Raw genomic sequence first — 16,765 nt, forward strand, 5'->3', positions numbered from 1 at the left:
TTGACTCCTGCAATCCTCCTGGCGTCAGTTCAGGAAAGCGCCCTTGACGGATAAGCACTGCTGGGTTGCACTCCCTTTTCTCTCTCCCATCAACAGTCCATGATTGCCACAGAAGGTCAATCCCAGTGTACTCCGTCCTCTTTTCAATTACTTCTTTTTCCGTATGGTCGGGTACGTCCCAGGCTGGGATGCCTGGTCCACCTCTCCAGACTACATTGTGGCTGCTAGGACCATCCAGCACTGAGGTCTCTGAACCCCCAGGCCTTCAAGCCTGCTTCGCTACATCTTTCCTCCTTCTCTGCTTCTGACTCCTCCCATCTTCTTGGAAGCCTGTGACCCCCAGCTTATATGCGAGTCCTGCCCCTGCCAATGCAATTCAATGGGTCTAGGGCTCTCCATACAAGCTGCCTGCACCCCAGTCCCAAGTCCACCTCCCATCCATAACATTTCCAATGGAAGGTAAAGGGGAATCTTTCTGGGTCAGAGTGCAGGTGGCCACACCCCCCTCTACTCTGTCACTCCCCTCTCCCAAAACAAACAACCAGGCCTAAAAGTGTAAGGCCCTGGTTAAATTGACCTAACACTTACCTTATCTAAACCTATTAAGCTCCCACCTAAATGTGGTGGGCGCTACACCTTATACAGCACACTTCCTGTTTCTTGTCTGGTAATTAGTGATGGCCGAACGGTTTCGCTCGGCGGTCGTTTCGTGGCGAATTTCGGCTGTTCGCGGTCCGCCCGATCGGCGGACTATTGCCACCGTTCGCCCAGCGGACTTCCGTGTTTTTACTGTGTAAAAGAACTTTGACCTATGATGACACATCCATCATGGGGTACAGGACAGCCAATTGAGACATTACAGCACATGGACACTTGGACATTCCCCCTAACTTATAAATACACCCGATCCGGCGGCCATTTTACATTCTTTCTTCTGTCACTATAGGGAGAGGTTGCTGTGTGGAGCAGGGAGAGATTGCAGTGACCCAAATCGCTAGCTATTTGGTACACAAAAGTTCTTTTCAGGACTGGTATAGGTGTTAGGTGTATATAGGTTTGCTATGCTACTGATTGTTGCAGCAGCCTGAGCATCTTTTGTCAGTTTAGAGAAAGGGACAGGACGGTGTGTCTGCTGTAGGGACAGTCAGTTTAGTCATTAGCTGTTACTATCAGGTCCACAAAAGTGCTATTCCAGTTATTGTTCCAGTAGCCTCTGTTTTGTCAGTTTATATAGGGACAGGCAGGAAGCAGTGTGTGAGGCAGTGAGGGTCAGTTTAATCAGTAACTGTTACTATTAGTTCCCCAAAGGTTCTTTTCAGGACTAGTATGGTAATAGGCTTGTACACGTATAATATTTTTTCTTCCAAATATAGAAAGAATATTATACTTGACTGCTGCCCTTCTGCTGCAGTCTGCTAATCATTCAAACCTACTTGTTCCACAAAGGTCCTTTATAAGGACTGGTAATAACCTGGTGTAGGGTTCTACAGTACATAGGGTTGAGTGAGGTACAGTCTGCCATTCTATAAGGACTGGTATAGGTCCACAATACATAGGGTTGAGGTGCACTACTGCTGACTGCTGCCCAATACTGCAGCAGTCCTTCATCGGTATAGGGACTGACGTACAGTCTGATAATCACTCACAACCTACTTGTTAACTTGGTCTGTCTAGGGTTCTATACTGCAGCAGTCCTTCATCGGTATAGGGACTGACGTACAGTCTGCTAATCACTCACAACCTACTTGTTCCACAAAGGTCCTTATAAGGACTGGTAACTTGGTCTGTCTAGGGTTCTACAGTACATAGGGTTGAGTGAGGTACAGTCTGCCATTCTATAAGGACTGGTATAGGTCCACAATACATAGGGTTGAGGTGCACTACTGCTGACTGCTGCCCTATACTGCAGCAGTCCTTCATCGGTATAGGGACTGACGTACAGTCTGATAATCACTCACAACCTACTTGTTAACTTGGTCTGTCTAGGGTTCTATACTGCAGCAGTCCTTCATCAGTATAGGGACTGACGCACAGTCTGCTAATCACACACAACCTATTTTTTCCACAAAGGTCCTTATAAGGACTGGTAACTTGGTCTGTCTAGGGTTCTACAGTACATAGGGTTGAGTGAGGTACCCTTCTACGTCACAGTCCCTTTCCATTGGCTTTTTATAAAGGAGAAATTCATTTTTTACAAACTGTCTGTAAAAATACAGACAGTTGGCAACCCTTGTTCTGGGTCAGGGACTTAGATTGGACATACATAGCCAGACAGCTAGCATTTTTGGAGAGAGATCAGTGATGCCACTGTATATTTGCCCTTAGATTCAACCTGACAGTTCTATAATGAAAGTTTAACACATCTGATATAACAACACTTCTCCTTTGCTTCCGGTTTGCTAATCTTTTACCAGCCTGTCATGCCTTTTCTCATATTGAATTCTGACACAAATGAGATGAGCTTCTAAAAAAATCTGCTTTTAGACCCAAGATTTCTTTAGCAGCCATGCTGATCAGGTGGCTACAGCAATGCTGCTGCATATTTGCTTCAGGTCAGTGATTCCGAAAATACAGAAACTAAAGATTCTTGTAGAGGCAACTAGCATTTTCAGAAGCATAATGGCAATGGCAGTCTACATATTTTCACATAGTATTTAAAAACTGATGCTCTATGTGGGTTATTTGAGCTCAGCCCACACCACACTCAGGTAACCCTTTACTTGCTATCACCAACTTTATAAAAATACAAAAAGCTGAAAATTCATTTGTAGCAGCAAGATATTCACACAATTGCTCTGAGGACCCATTGACACAGCGTGAACACACGCGTGGAACACCACGCAATAAGGTGCTTGTGTTACATGCATTTGAATTGGCTGCATAACACAGCAAAAGATGACCTGCAGGGTGGTGCCATTCACAATGAATAATGGCAGTGCCACATTGCACCAATGCATGTAATATACATTGGCACTAATGCAGCGCAATAGTGTAAAAAGACCCTTTGTCTCCCCTACATAGGTTTCCCACCTCATTCCTTTAAAACTGAACACATTTTAATTACACAGGTTCTGTGGCTGATTCAGGTGGTAATTAAATTCACTTAGTGCCTTACCTGAATTAAATTAGACCCAGAACCTGTGTAATTAATTTGTGTTTGGTTTTAAAGAGATGAGGTGGTAAACCTACCCCTGCACCTACATCTGTAAAATAGATCATAAACATTACCTGGAAGACATTACATTAAGTTTACAAATGCACTGTGTATCTTAAACCAGTGGCCATCAACCCTGTCCTCAGGGCCCACCAACAGGCCAGGTTTTATGTATTACCTTGGGGAGATGCAGACTAGAATACTGCTATCACTGAGCAGCAAATTATATCACCTGTGATGTATTTCAGTTATCTTGCAAACCTGGCCTGTTAGTGGGTCCTGAGAACAGAGTTGATGACCACTGTCTTAAACCATTGCCCATTTCCATAAAATAAAATTGTCACCTTTTTTTTCTGCCTTTTTTTAATCTCAGTTCTGCTGATCTCCTCAAGTCTCATGTCTACTGGCTGCAGCATTGGCTCCACATCATTGTTCTGCACTGACTTCCAGATAGTAATGGTGGACCATGGCTATGCAAAATGTGTTGGAAGTGAATCTGGTAGTCTTCATCAGGGATTCATGTGAGATGGTGACAATGCAAGGACACAACTAGGAGACAGTTGTCACCCTACAACATGAAGTGGCTTCAAAGGATTGCTAGATATTCTTTGATTGAAATTGGAAGATGTAAGAAAACTAAAGAAAAAACTTTTTAAAATTAACACATAGGTTATGTGTATTTTTGTGATTGGATTTAAATATGGTTTATGGGCAAACAGGTGTCTTGAAGGCATCTTTTAAAATGCCCCCCAAAAGAACACAATACAAAAATCATGAGGGATTTGTATTTTGGCCAAAATATGTAAGATTTGTGAAGGGTCCTCATGCTTTAAAAGTGTACAATAAAAAAAGGCTTCATCACAAAGTGTCTAGGGTTAAATGGGGCACAGGAAAAGGGTAATCTACTACTGCACACAGGGCAAAAAAAGACAATAGAAACAGAGTAGGAGGAGACCACCAGAGAAAATTGAAAGAATGCTTTTTAGTAACCAGAAAGCTGTATGTTAATAGTACTCCTGCAGTAAAACGTAGCAGCTGTCTTGTAAGGCAACCTACTAACAGAGTGGTGGCTGGCTATGCATGCATGACCTAGATACCTAGAGATATGAGTGATCTTTCTAACAATCATTGTACAAAAATCCTTTGAGCTTGCATGCATGTTTATTGCCTATACAACACAGAATATTCATTAATAAATAAGGTAAGTGAAAAAAATAATCATATACTTTGTCATTACCAATATTTAATGCTTCTGGATAGCAATCAATCTACAGATGAGGGCGCTTAAAATGTGAAAATATATTATGTTCACTTGCAAATTTTTAGATAATGTAGATATGACACAGGCTTCACAAATATGCAGAGTGCAGGGCTAACAAATATCGATTATGAGCAGACAAAACTGTTTTTGCAGCTTTCTCCAGGCTTTAGTATTTCTGGGTTCGATTACGGAGTTTGAAGATTTCAAAGAGTTTGGGGCGGGAAGAAATCTCCAACCCAGTGTCCAGATCTTGCAGGAGACTGGCAAGCTGTGAGTGGAGGTGCACACAGCACTTATAATGAAGGACCTGGCGATAGTGCAGACTTCTGGCGCTGTTCGCATGGCGGACATATGCGTTTACATTGTGAAAGAACTTTGACCCATGATGACACATCCATCATGGGGTACAGGACAGGCAATTGAAACATTTCAGCACATGGACAATTTGACATTCCCCCTACCTTATAAATAGACCTGATCTGGCGGCCATTTTACATTCTGTCTTTTGTCAGTGTAGGGAGAGGTTGCTGTGTGGAGCAGGGACAGACTGTAGTGACACAAATCACTAGCTATTAGGTCAACAAAAGTCCTTTTAAGGACTGGTATAGGTGTACAATATATAGGGTTCTGGTGCACTGCTGCTGACTGCTGTACTGCTGATTGCTGAGTGCACTGCTGACCGATTCTGCAGCTGTCTTTTGTCAGTGTAGGGACAGGACGCTGTGTGGAGCAGGGACAGTCAGTTTAATCACTAGCTATTACTATTAGATCCACAAAGGTCCTTTTAAGGACTGGTATAGGTGTACAGTATATAGAGTTCTGGTGCACTGCTGCTGACTGCTGTGCTGCTGATTGCTGAGTGCACTGCTGACCGATTCTGCAGCTGTCCTTTGTCATTGTAGGGACAGGACGCTGTGTGGAGCAGGGACAGTCAGTTTAATCACTAGCTATTACTAGTAGGTCCACAAAGGTCCTTTTAAGGACTGGTATAGGTGTACAGTATATAGGGTTGTACACCTATAATATATTTTCTTTCAAATATAGAAAGCCTATTATACTTGACTGCTGACTGATTCTGCAGCTGTCTTTTATCAGTGTAGGGACTGAGGGACAGTCTGCAAATCACTAGCTACTAGGTCCACAAATGTCCTTTTTAAGGACTGGTATAGATGTACAGGATATAGGGTTCTGGTGCACTGCTGCTGACTGCTGTGCTGCTGATTGCTGAGTGCACTGCTGACCGATTCTGCATTCTCTCTATCACGGTGCTGGTGTCAGTGCTCAGTCTCTATCGCGGTGCTGGTTTCAGACAGTGAGAGAGATAGCAGTGGAGAAGCCAATCAGCAGGCAGTGCCAGCACCATGGCTGAGGATCAGCACTGGACTGGCACCTCCGGACCACCGCAGTGGAGCCCTGCATAGGTGGGGGTAAGGGCCGGGCAGAGGGAGGGGTCAGGGGCCCAAGCACAGGTGGCACATTGGGACACTGGCACAGGACTGTGCTGCCCTGACTGTGGCACTGATCATCTCTTGCACCCCCTTCATAGCCTGCCCTGACCTTGCCTCTCCTCCATGGCCTTCACGCGCTCCTGAATTGTCAAAATTTCACAGATAAAAAAAGAATGCTTGTCGTTGTCGATCTCAGATTCACTTAATACTTCTGTTATGTCAGTGTCCATGTGGTGGGACTATGTGTGCACAGCTAGTAAGTATTTTGTGGCTGAAAATATGGCCTGTAGGTTTTTAAGGTTCGTCTGCCATTAAAGTCAATGGGATCTGCCACGAACATTGCGGTTCGCAAACTTTTGCCCGCGTTGGCGAAAACGTCCCGTCGGAAGTTCGTCCATCACTATACATATGTAGTCAAGCTAGCCAATAGCATCAAAGTGATCCATCTCTGGTCATTATCTACTCTTTTTGTACTGCAATGAGTTGTGGGCTGGGTCAGATCTAATCTCTACTCTACTCCAACAAAATTCCAAGTACTTAAAGGGAAATTCAAGCCTGTGATCCTGAGAAGCTTGTAGCGGCACTCAAAGCCAGGGGATTTGATGTCTCCCTGCCGATGCCCAGAGCATCTGGCGTAAAGTGGACTGATTCAGAAGTGTGGATTCATAGAAGAGAAGGCACCACTCAAACCAACCCAATTGCAATGTTGACCTCAGCTGCTGCTCCAGCCACTCCCCCCCCCCCCCCACAAAGGTCTATGACCAACCCTCAATGAGCGGGTGAAACACGTCCTGGAATTCAATCCTAATGCGTTCCTTAGTCCTCTCTAGTCCAGTGATGTAATCCTGCAACTTTGGCTCCCCTGTGTCATTTAGCGCTTGAAAGCAGCTGGGAATTTGGGTAGTGGTGACATCACCCATAAGCTCCCATGGCTCAGTCTTTCTTGCTGCAACATCCTCTCCCCTGCAGCCACCATTCACTGACAGAGGAAAGCCAGAGCTGCAGGTTCACATGACCGGACTTAGGAGGACTAAAAAAGGTAAGTATACAGATCTTTTTTTACACAAGGTAGGTAGGAGAGGGGAGAGGGAACATTTTTAAAAATAGTTAGTGTTAGGCTTGAATTCAACCTTAAATGTACATTGTCTCAGCAAAACAGAAGAGAGTGAAATCTAAAATGAGGAGACATCTCCTCTTAGACAGTTATCTCTAGTATAGGTGTTCTTCTGGAAAGATTTCCCCTCTACTCCTGTTCTGGTATCAATTGTAAAATTTTCAATTTCCCATCACTTTCTTTCCTGGTGACAAAAACAAAGGTGACCTACAGGACAAATATGTCAACTCAGAGATCCTTCTGGCCTAGGAGATGGCAATGATAAAAGCCACGTTCATAAGAGGGACCTCCTGCAGCAGTTCAAAGGGATGCCTTTGTAGTGCATAGAGCACAAATTTAAGGTCCCATGGGGGTCTTAAAAGGGGTGGGGGAGGGGGGCGTGATGATGTGGGGGAGAACCTGGACAAAGGTACAAAACAAAAAATGAGAGACCAAGGACCACTTGAACAAGATTGCCAAGGCTAAATATTGTCCCTTAATGGTGCTCATTGGTCTATACTTAACTGAAGAAAACTTAAGACCCAAATGCCCAAAAAGGTCCTAGAGTTAGGCTTAAGAACCCGACTTTCTCCCAGCAAATAAATGTCAGTAACAAACAAATTACCTGAAATCACAAACTTTTGGGGAAGGAACAAAACGTTGATCATCTTTGGATTCAGAATAGGGCAAACAGATCTGTCTTGCTTGGGTACTGTAAAGAGATTTAAATAGAACATTAGTAATGTTCCCAAATAGGTATGGGAACTATCAGTTTCTGGCCAACAAGGGAGATTAAACAGGAAACACCTGTTGGGTGGATGAGATTACGTCACATACCCAATCTTCAGAAATCTTGCACAACCTGAAATCTGCTCAATTTAGCAAGCATTTTTGTAGGTGGAGCAGACCTTTAATCTGAGGGAGGTTTTTTTTTTAAATACTTGTGGGGCTTTATATTCCAGGTGTGTTTAGGTCTTAAAAGGATTTTGGGTTTATTGATCAGAAGTGCCTCTGAGATAGAAGAGCTTTAATGGATGAGTGGAACACCTTTACAGTATGTATCGAATACAGTAGTGTGTGGGAAGGTAAATGGGTGGCATCCTTCATAAAAGCTTCCAGAGAAGGCCCAAACAAATGTTTCCCTGAGAGAAGAGAAGAGTACGGTATGCTTATCAATCCGAGGTTCAGAGTCCAAAGTCTCCCACTTATATTTCTTTGAAATTTTGGTAGTAGATACCGTTCCCCGCTTTTGGGTTGCCAATTCTTTTATGTCCCTATATATATATATATATATATATATATATATATATATATATATATATATATATATATATATATATATATATATATAGTCTTTTAGAACAATACATTTTTTATCTAAAAATTATTGATCTATTGTAATAATTGTATTTTTTGATCACAAAACATGTCAGAATTCACAGGAAATGAATGGGACTCACTCATGGAGGGCTACCTGAGGGATTTCGGTGATAAGGAGTATATAGATTCAGTTATTTCTGCTCTTTTTTTTTATAGGCTTTCGAAAACGCTAGAGAAAAAAATCTATGCTATTTTGGCATATTAGATCCTTTCACGATTATATTAGAGAGGGTATCAATCCACTTGGATTGCTAGTCCAGATCTTTCCTACCCTGGAGGGCCTGGACTCTGAATTCAAAGAGAAATGGGAAAAGGTACTATGAGCATGCTCAAAAAATCTTATGGAAATTCTTATAGAGGAATATAGTAAAAGATTTAGTGCCCTTGATACAGACATCATCAGCCTCTGTAATAAGTTACAACAGTGTAGATCATTGACTGTTAAAGAGGATAGGTTAAAAACACACCTGGAAATGTTCAATAAAGAAATATTGAGGAAAAAGGGACACAAGTTGTCCCATAATAGAGACGCATTTAAAGATGGGAAAGCATATAAATGGACTACTGCACAAAATAGATACAAAATAGATACAATCAGAATAAAAGTTATAACCAAGGAAAGGCCCCTACTACCTCACAATCAGTACCTAGTCACATGAAAAATCCCCCACACCCCCCTCCCCAATCCTCTCATAAATATAAAATGGGAATAAGCTAAGCACAAAACACCAATATTATGGCGATGCCACTGAAGGACAAGCAGCTAAAAAATTTACCTGATACATCTCGTAAACCCATGCCTGTTAATGCACCTAATAATGCTTCATCTCAAATCCCTATCACGTCCCAAACGCAGAATTGCACTTTAACCAACGACACTATTACTACATCACAAGTCACTACCGGAGCATGCACCCCTCAATCTAAAATTTCCACCATTGATTCTTTCGACACAATTTCTAGTGATCCGTCTTTTTTAGAAAGGATCTTGGCAAGTACTCAACCCCCACCTATCAATCTCAACACTTACACTCATGTAGCACTCTAATATCTACGATGCAAATTGAAGAGCAGAGTCCCGATTTCAATATAATTAACCTCTCCTCTTATAAACTTTCAAACGACGAAATAAGTGTACTCAAAAATAGTCTTCATTTTTGTCCAAACCAGGATATAGATGTATTTGAAGTCTACAAAGACCTCCAACTCTTTGTTCGTAAGATACTTTTGAATAAATGATTTCACAAACAAGGTCCCCCTACAAAGCTTACCCCTCAAGAAACCCAAGCAATAGATCAACTAGTGTCTTTGTTGGAAGAGAGCGATCCGACTGATCTTATCGATCAGGTCAATCTCTCTCAAATTTTGGAACAAATTGAGACCTCTGATAATACCCCCACCACTAAAAGATCACTACTAAAGAAGTAGTCCACCTTCTGCCCAGCCCCAAGTACCTGTCATAATGCAGCAGTATTCCTTAAATTGGTCTGGAGTGAACTTGACAACCTAAAAAAGTATAGTAGAAACCCAGCAAATCTAAGTGAGAAAGAAAATGTGGCTCTTAAACAATTCTCAAAGAACAAGAAACAAGAAAATTACAATGTGCAATAAAATACTTAAAAATCGGGAATGCTACCGCCGGATTCTGGCTGACATTGTAAAAAAAGTACAGAGAATTTTTCACGCTTATCGATACCGCCTATACAAACAATACAATTACTAAACAGCTCTGGGAGTTTATCAAAATGAGTTTCCACGTACACCAGTGTTCTATACATTACCAAAGATCCACAAAGACGCTAATAATCCACCCGGAAGACTGATCATTTCAGGTGTAGGAGCCATTAGCGAACATGCAAGTCAATTAGTAGATGAATTCCTTAAACCCTTTGTTACATCCCTGCCCTCTTTTATCAAAGACACACTCCACATTGCACCAAGAGACATGCAGTTGTTATTTATTTACCCTGGTTTTATTAGCACATAGCACTTTTTTGCTTACTGGGTCTGCTGAAGGCGACGGAGTTAAGCCTATATTCTCCACTCTGGTGCATGGTTAGTCAGCTGACTATAGCTGGCTCTGCAGTGTGTTTACTTTTCTGATAATTCTTCTGACTATATTGTTCATATTGGTGTACCACGATTACACTGAACTTACCTTTCTGGTTAAACAAGTATTATATCTCTTGTGTGGTGTCTAGGTGCAGGCACCCCTGTAGTGCGTTTACTAATTTTTAAAAGTTTTTATTTTTTTGGTTTTATTCCAGTGTCTGACAATTTATATAAATATAACTATATTATATACACTTCTAGCTAGAGGGGAAGAGTTTCATATTGTGTTAGGGGATAATACCCCTCCCCCATAGCTTTGAGTGAGAGATACCTCCCCCACTCATATTTGTTGAGTGGGAAATAAAGGGAACTATCGCTTCTCGTGTAATACCTTAAACCAGAACAGCGCGACACCAACCTACCCTCACGTTGTTCTCCCACAGGTGCTCCCACCGGACATGAGCAGTCCGGCGGGAGAAGCCTACAGTGTCGGTGGGTGGAGTGGGCATGGCCTCGTTCCGACTTACGCGTGCGCTGTGGACGGGGTGGCGCGAGCATCACGTAGGGGGCAGATCTGCTTTCGGTCTCCCCTCCCTGCCCGTCAGCTGTTGCAATCTGTTGCGCCAAGTGATTGGACAGGGACCATTACAAAAGGATAGAGTCTCCGTCCTTTCGGCATCCTTCAAATTCTGTTGTTGGATGCCGTAACGGATGGGTGGACAGATTCAATACCAAGGTTAGCTCCTTCCCCCTTTTTTTTCAGCATTCTAACTTTATCAATGATTATCATTTATTTATAACATTATGGTTTACATTTATTATAATAATTAATAATTACTGATAAACATTATCAATAATTAATATATAATAACTAACAAATGTTATTAATATTTAATATATTTACATTATTGGTAGTAATTACATTTTATTAGTGTCTATTACTTTTATTCTTAAATGATCTATTATTGACAAATCCATTGGTTCTTTTTAAATAAAGTTATCTGATTTTCATATCAAAACATTGGTAAACGTTGTACGATGATATGAGACTGGCACATTTATCAATTTGGTCACTTTATAGTGCCACCTGGCCATATATTATAATTAAAAATGAAATACTAGTTTGATCCTTATAAAAATATATTGACAAATGTCTTATGATAAGACCATATATTTATATAATATTCAATCTGATGGCTATAGTGAGCTGTCTGGCCATAATGTCTTTGGCCTAGTGTTGCATACTAGTTGAAAAGGAATATATTCTCACAATAACGTTAAAAATATAACCTTTTTAGGAGCTGCCTTGCTTGCTACTTTTGCAATATCTACTGTGTTCCAGGTATGATATTCTTTCTTTTTTTACTTTTGATATATAAAAAAGACCTTTTTGCGTATATACCTATTTATTTTTTCATATAATGAAGGAATTCCTCTTACATAGAATCACACGGGGAGAGAGGGGATTCCCTTTTTTCCCTGTTCTCCCTGCGATTAGTTTAAAATAGGTTTTATTTTTCCCCTTAGGACCGACTGCCTTGCCCCAGTGTCTTTCCCGGCTTGGGAGCTTTTAGCTTGAATTGTCCATCAGCACTGGGGGGGGTTGGTCTCTTCTTTACATCTTGCGGCTCTCTCTGCCATTCCTGCCGGGGCGACCACACTAGAAGGCTCCGAAAGGGAAACTAACCATCGGCAACATCCACCCTGGTTCTCCATCATGTTTTTAATTACAAGCCTTATGGAATGTCTATTCAACACACTGTTCTGTAAGTGATTATAACAATAGGGAATTCTACACAATGTTCAATGTATGCATGTCCTCTTAAAGACAAATAATTATTTTTAATATATATTCTATTTTTTGTTTCAATAGACCATCTCTTACATTTATACATACCCCTGAAAAAGGAGATTCAGTCTCTCTGAAATGCGTAGGGTATTTCAAGTAATCAGTGTATAAACAGACTATCAGTGTATTTATACATTCCTTGTTTTATGTATTTTTCTTTTGTATCTCAAAAACCTGATGTGATTAAAATGGTATTTCTATATACCTATATACCTGAAAAAGACCAGCTAGAGGTATAACTAATGCCGCGTACACACGGGCGGACTGTATGGCGTACTTAGTCCGTCGAAACACATTTCAGCGGACAGTCCGCTCGTGTGTGGGCTTCAGCGGACTTTTTCAGCGTGCAGTCCGGCGTACTAAGAATTTCGGATTTTTCGAAATTCTGTCTGTCGTACTTTGGTTTCAGCGGACAATCCGCTCGTCAGTATGCTAGTTCGACGGACTAAGAATGGCGCATGCCCAGAAAGGATTTACACGGCGGAAGGGTGCTTTGCTGTGTATTGGACTTCCTATTTCTAGTCCCGTCGTACGTGCTGTACACGTCATCGCGCAAGCTTTCGTCGGACTGTTTGGGTATCCGTGTGTGGTCAAGTCCGTTCAGTGGAAAGTATGACGGACTGTCCGTCGGATTGTATGACGGACTAAGTACGCCATACAGTCCGCTCGTGTGTACGCGGCATTACACAATTACAATACTCATGAAACCCTTTACTTAACACTGCAGTATTAAGGAGACAACAAGAACAGATGAGCCAAGATTGTAGTTCAGCAGTTGTCTGGTGTATTGTGGGAGGGGCTGCATTTTATATGCACCCTTATCAGCCAATCATTGCATAGAACATGGGTGTGGTTAATACAGAGGCGTACATTACACATCATCATTACATATCATTACATATCATTACTCATGTCATCTGCTTCTGACTCACAGTCATGGGATATGTGGCTCAGACATATTGTGACACAATTTCTTTATTTAGACAGCACAGAACAAAACTGCCTATGCAAGCTATATTTTCTTATGTGCATGTCCACAGAAAAACTGCCTATGTCTGCAGATACAGAGTTTAAGCTAACTAGCAAAGTTACCCAAGAACTTACAAAGATGGAGTCACTCTGGTTTAGCCATATCACAACACCTGATATCTACTGTACATGCCTAAAAAGTCCACCACTAGGGGTGTTCCAATTTAGACCACTCTAATGCCGCGTACACACGGTTGTAATTTTGGCCAGCAAAAGACCGGTGAGAGCTTTTCGTCGGAAAATGAGACCGTGTGTATGCTCCATCGGAATTTTGCTGGCCGAATTTCCACCAGCAAAAGATTGAGAGCAGGTTCTCAATTTTTCAGACGGAAAAAGTTTCTATTGGAAATTCCGATTGTGTGTATGCAATTCCGACGCAAAAAAACTCACGCATGCTCAGATTCAACTATTGAGATGGGAGCTATTGGCTACTGGCTATTGAACTTCCTTTTTCTAGTCCCGACGTACGTGTTGTACATCACCGTGTTCTTGGTGGTGGGAATTTGGTGTGACCGTGTGTGTGCAAGACAGCGAAATCCCGCTGGAATTCCATCGGGAAAACCATCAGAGCTTTTTCCGACCAAAATTCCGATCATGTGTACGTGGCATTAGTATTCGTAACATGGAAGTACTGAACTGTTCCCAGAAATAGTACTTCTAATATCTTTGATATTTTGCAGTTTATTTTTCAGAATATATTGTAGAGTAGAGTCTAAGCCAGACAGCTAATCACAGTGGTCATGTAATTGGAAATGTTTTCTTATACTAATTTTCTAATTTTATTTTCACACAGACAGAAACAATATAACCGAAGAGGTAAGATTAATGCAGAATCAGAGTGTCAGGTCACCTTGAGGCGAGGTGACAGGTGCACACCGTAGGGATCAGGAGTGCACCGCAAGGTTGTGGACCCTACGGCTGACTGCTGCAGATGGGGGACAGATCCCACTGGGGTTAGAGCGTAAGATTCCCTGGGGCGTGGAGTCTAAGGCCGCGTACACAAGGGCGGACTGTTCGCTCAACTTTGTCCGCTGAACAGTGTTTCAGCGGACAGTCCGCTCGTGTGTGGGCTTCAGCGGACAGTTTCAGCGGACAGTCTGACGAACAAAGTTTTTCGGAATTTCCGTAAAACTGTCCGCTGAAACTTGGTTTGAGCGGACAGTCCGCTCGTGTGTAGGCTTGTTCGTCAAACTAAGTCTCGCGCATGCTCAGAAAGAATTTACACGCCGAAGGTTGCATTGCAGTGTATAGGACGTCGTTTTTCTAGTCCTGTCGTACGTGCCGTTCACGTCATCGCGCACGGTTTCAGCGGACTGTTCGTTCATCGTGTGTGGTCAAGTCCGCTCATGCTAATTTTGAGCGGACTGTTTGTCAAACTGTTTGACGAACAAAGTTGGGCGAACAGTCCGCCCGTGTGTACGCGTCCTAAGAGCCAGCAGGTGTTCACCAGCGCCTCTAGTGGTGAGGATGGACTTGGCTGCAACTGGCTCCAGGTCGCGACCCCCAGGGTCCCACAGCTCACACCCACAGTAGGCAACAGGAAGATAGGGATGGTGAGGGACAAAGCCAAGGTCGGGGCCACAAGCAGACAAGAATAGTCGGGGACACGCCAAAAGGTCAGGATCACAGGCAAACAGGGATAGTCAAAAACATGCCAAAGTCGGTAACGGAAAACAGTAGAAGAGCACACGGCAGGAAACAGGAAGCTAACATACAAAGGAATACACAATGGTTGATCAGCACTGATGGCCTGCAGTGCAAAGGTTAATATAGGGCCTGAGGTGGAGCCATGCTTAGAGGAGAGGTTATAAAAACCACCAGGTGGAAGTGGCTGGCCTCTTAGTCTGAACACATGAGGGGAGGTAAGCAAACACAGGAAGATCACTGCATAACCATGACACAGAGCAACCAGTGGTTATTGCGGAATAAGTAGAAACTATGAGATTGTAAGATAAACCATTAAGTTGTAGATATTATCTTCAGGAGGAGTGACCCCGCTTCCCGAACACCCCTTTTGGGATCATACTGTGTCTAGGGATTAAGGGCACCCCCCCCCCCCCCGAGTATTTAACCTTTCAATCAAATATTGTTTATTGGTTTTCTCTTCCTTCTGCAAAGGACAAATAATTGCTTACCTACAATATAAAATAAAATAACCAGAAGGTTCCCTGCAATTGTTATCTACAGTTGGATACCGCACAAGGTGAGACAAAGTTGTTACTATTAGCTCGCCTTTGAAAACAAGGTAGTTCCCAAATTTGTCAGATAAATGCACTTTGCTAAGGTTTGCAGTATATATTTCAAGACCATATAGTTATCTGTCATCAGTGGATGTGTAGGTGTCATCTATGCATCCTTAAGATATTTTATTCTTTACAAGTCTGGTATCTTCGGCCTGCTCCCAATCCTTCAATGATCGGGGAGCCGAAGAGCCTGTGCTGCTCAGGTGGATCAAACAAGGTCAGTTAAAGGTTATAATCAGAATTGGGATAAGTTAAACTCCTGAATCCAAGACATCCATTTGTTATCAAAAGATTGTATTGAGTTGTTTTGATCTAAGTGTTTTTCACAAATGCAGTTTATATGTATTTTATGGATAACTTCAGTGATATTGGGAATTGTTGGCTGTTTCCATTTATTCCTTATTGACATTCGCGCTGCTATGAGGATATGGGAGACAATTGTCAGAAGCTGTTTGGGGAAACTATCTAGGTGCATCCCAAAGAGGGCCACTGTTTGGGATGGTTCAGTATTCGTTTTGGTGATGTGTGAAATTAAGGCAAACACTGATTCCCAGAATTGTCTTATGTCCTTGCATGACCATAGAATGTGGGTAAGTCACCTTTATGTAGTGCCAGCATACTGGGGAGGTATCTGGGAACATGAAGTTTGGCTGGTGCCATATACCAGTCATAGGTTATTTTTATAGCATTTTCCCAGTGAGAAGTACAGTGGGAGGAGCTCAAGGTCATATTGAGTGCTTCTCGACCTTTTGGCTAAGATCAAGTGTAGTATCTGTTCTTATCAGTTACCAGGAGGTGGTGCTTGCTTCCATCCCTGTTCTACGGCGATTTGGAGCAGGGGTGGCGGTTGCTTATGCAAAACCTGCTGGTGTGAAGGTAACCTGGAGCGGTTCGTAGCCGAAAAGGAAGCCTTCTGATGAGGATGGAGAACCACTGGTCGGCACCAGGGTAGGGGACCCTGGCCTTCTTTTTCTTGGAGGTGCCAGAGATACCCATCCCTGACTGGCTCTCAAAGACTAAGCAGATGAAGCCAGCCTTCCAAGCCAAGACGGGAATCCAGAGATGGTCTAACTTCACCTGAATCCTAATTGTGAGGGATATACCGAGTTGTACTTACGATGAGAAGACTTTGAGTATGGGTATTCTCGGAATATGGGCAGGTTATAGATATCATTTATATACCCTGAGTGAGCAGGGGTTCAATGTGATAGCTCGACATGTACAGTCTTGAATGTTTAGAATATCTGTTATGTAAG

The 16,765-nt window shown here is 42.4% G+C and overlaps 1 pseudogene; it reads left to right on the forward strand.

The window, feature by feature from the left end:
* The first annotated feature begins 16,242 nt into the window (after positions 1–16,242).
* Positions 16,243–16,376, forward strand: LOC143979991 (U2 spliceosomal RNA; annotated as a pseudogene).
* Positions 16,377–16,765: the final 389 nt, after the last annotated feature.

The sequence above is a fragment of the Lithobates pipiens genome, unplaced genomic scaffold, assembly GCF_037356315.1.
Source record: "Lithobates pipiens isolate NorthernLeopardFrog02 unplaced genomic scaffold, aLitPip1_a1.2 Scaffold_13, whole genome shotgun sequence".
Lineage (NCBI taxonomy): Eukaryota > Metazoa > Chordata > Amphibia > Anura > Ranidae > Lithobates > Lithobates pipiens.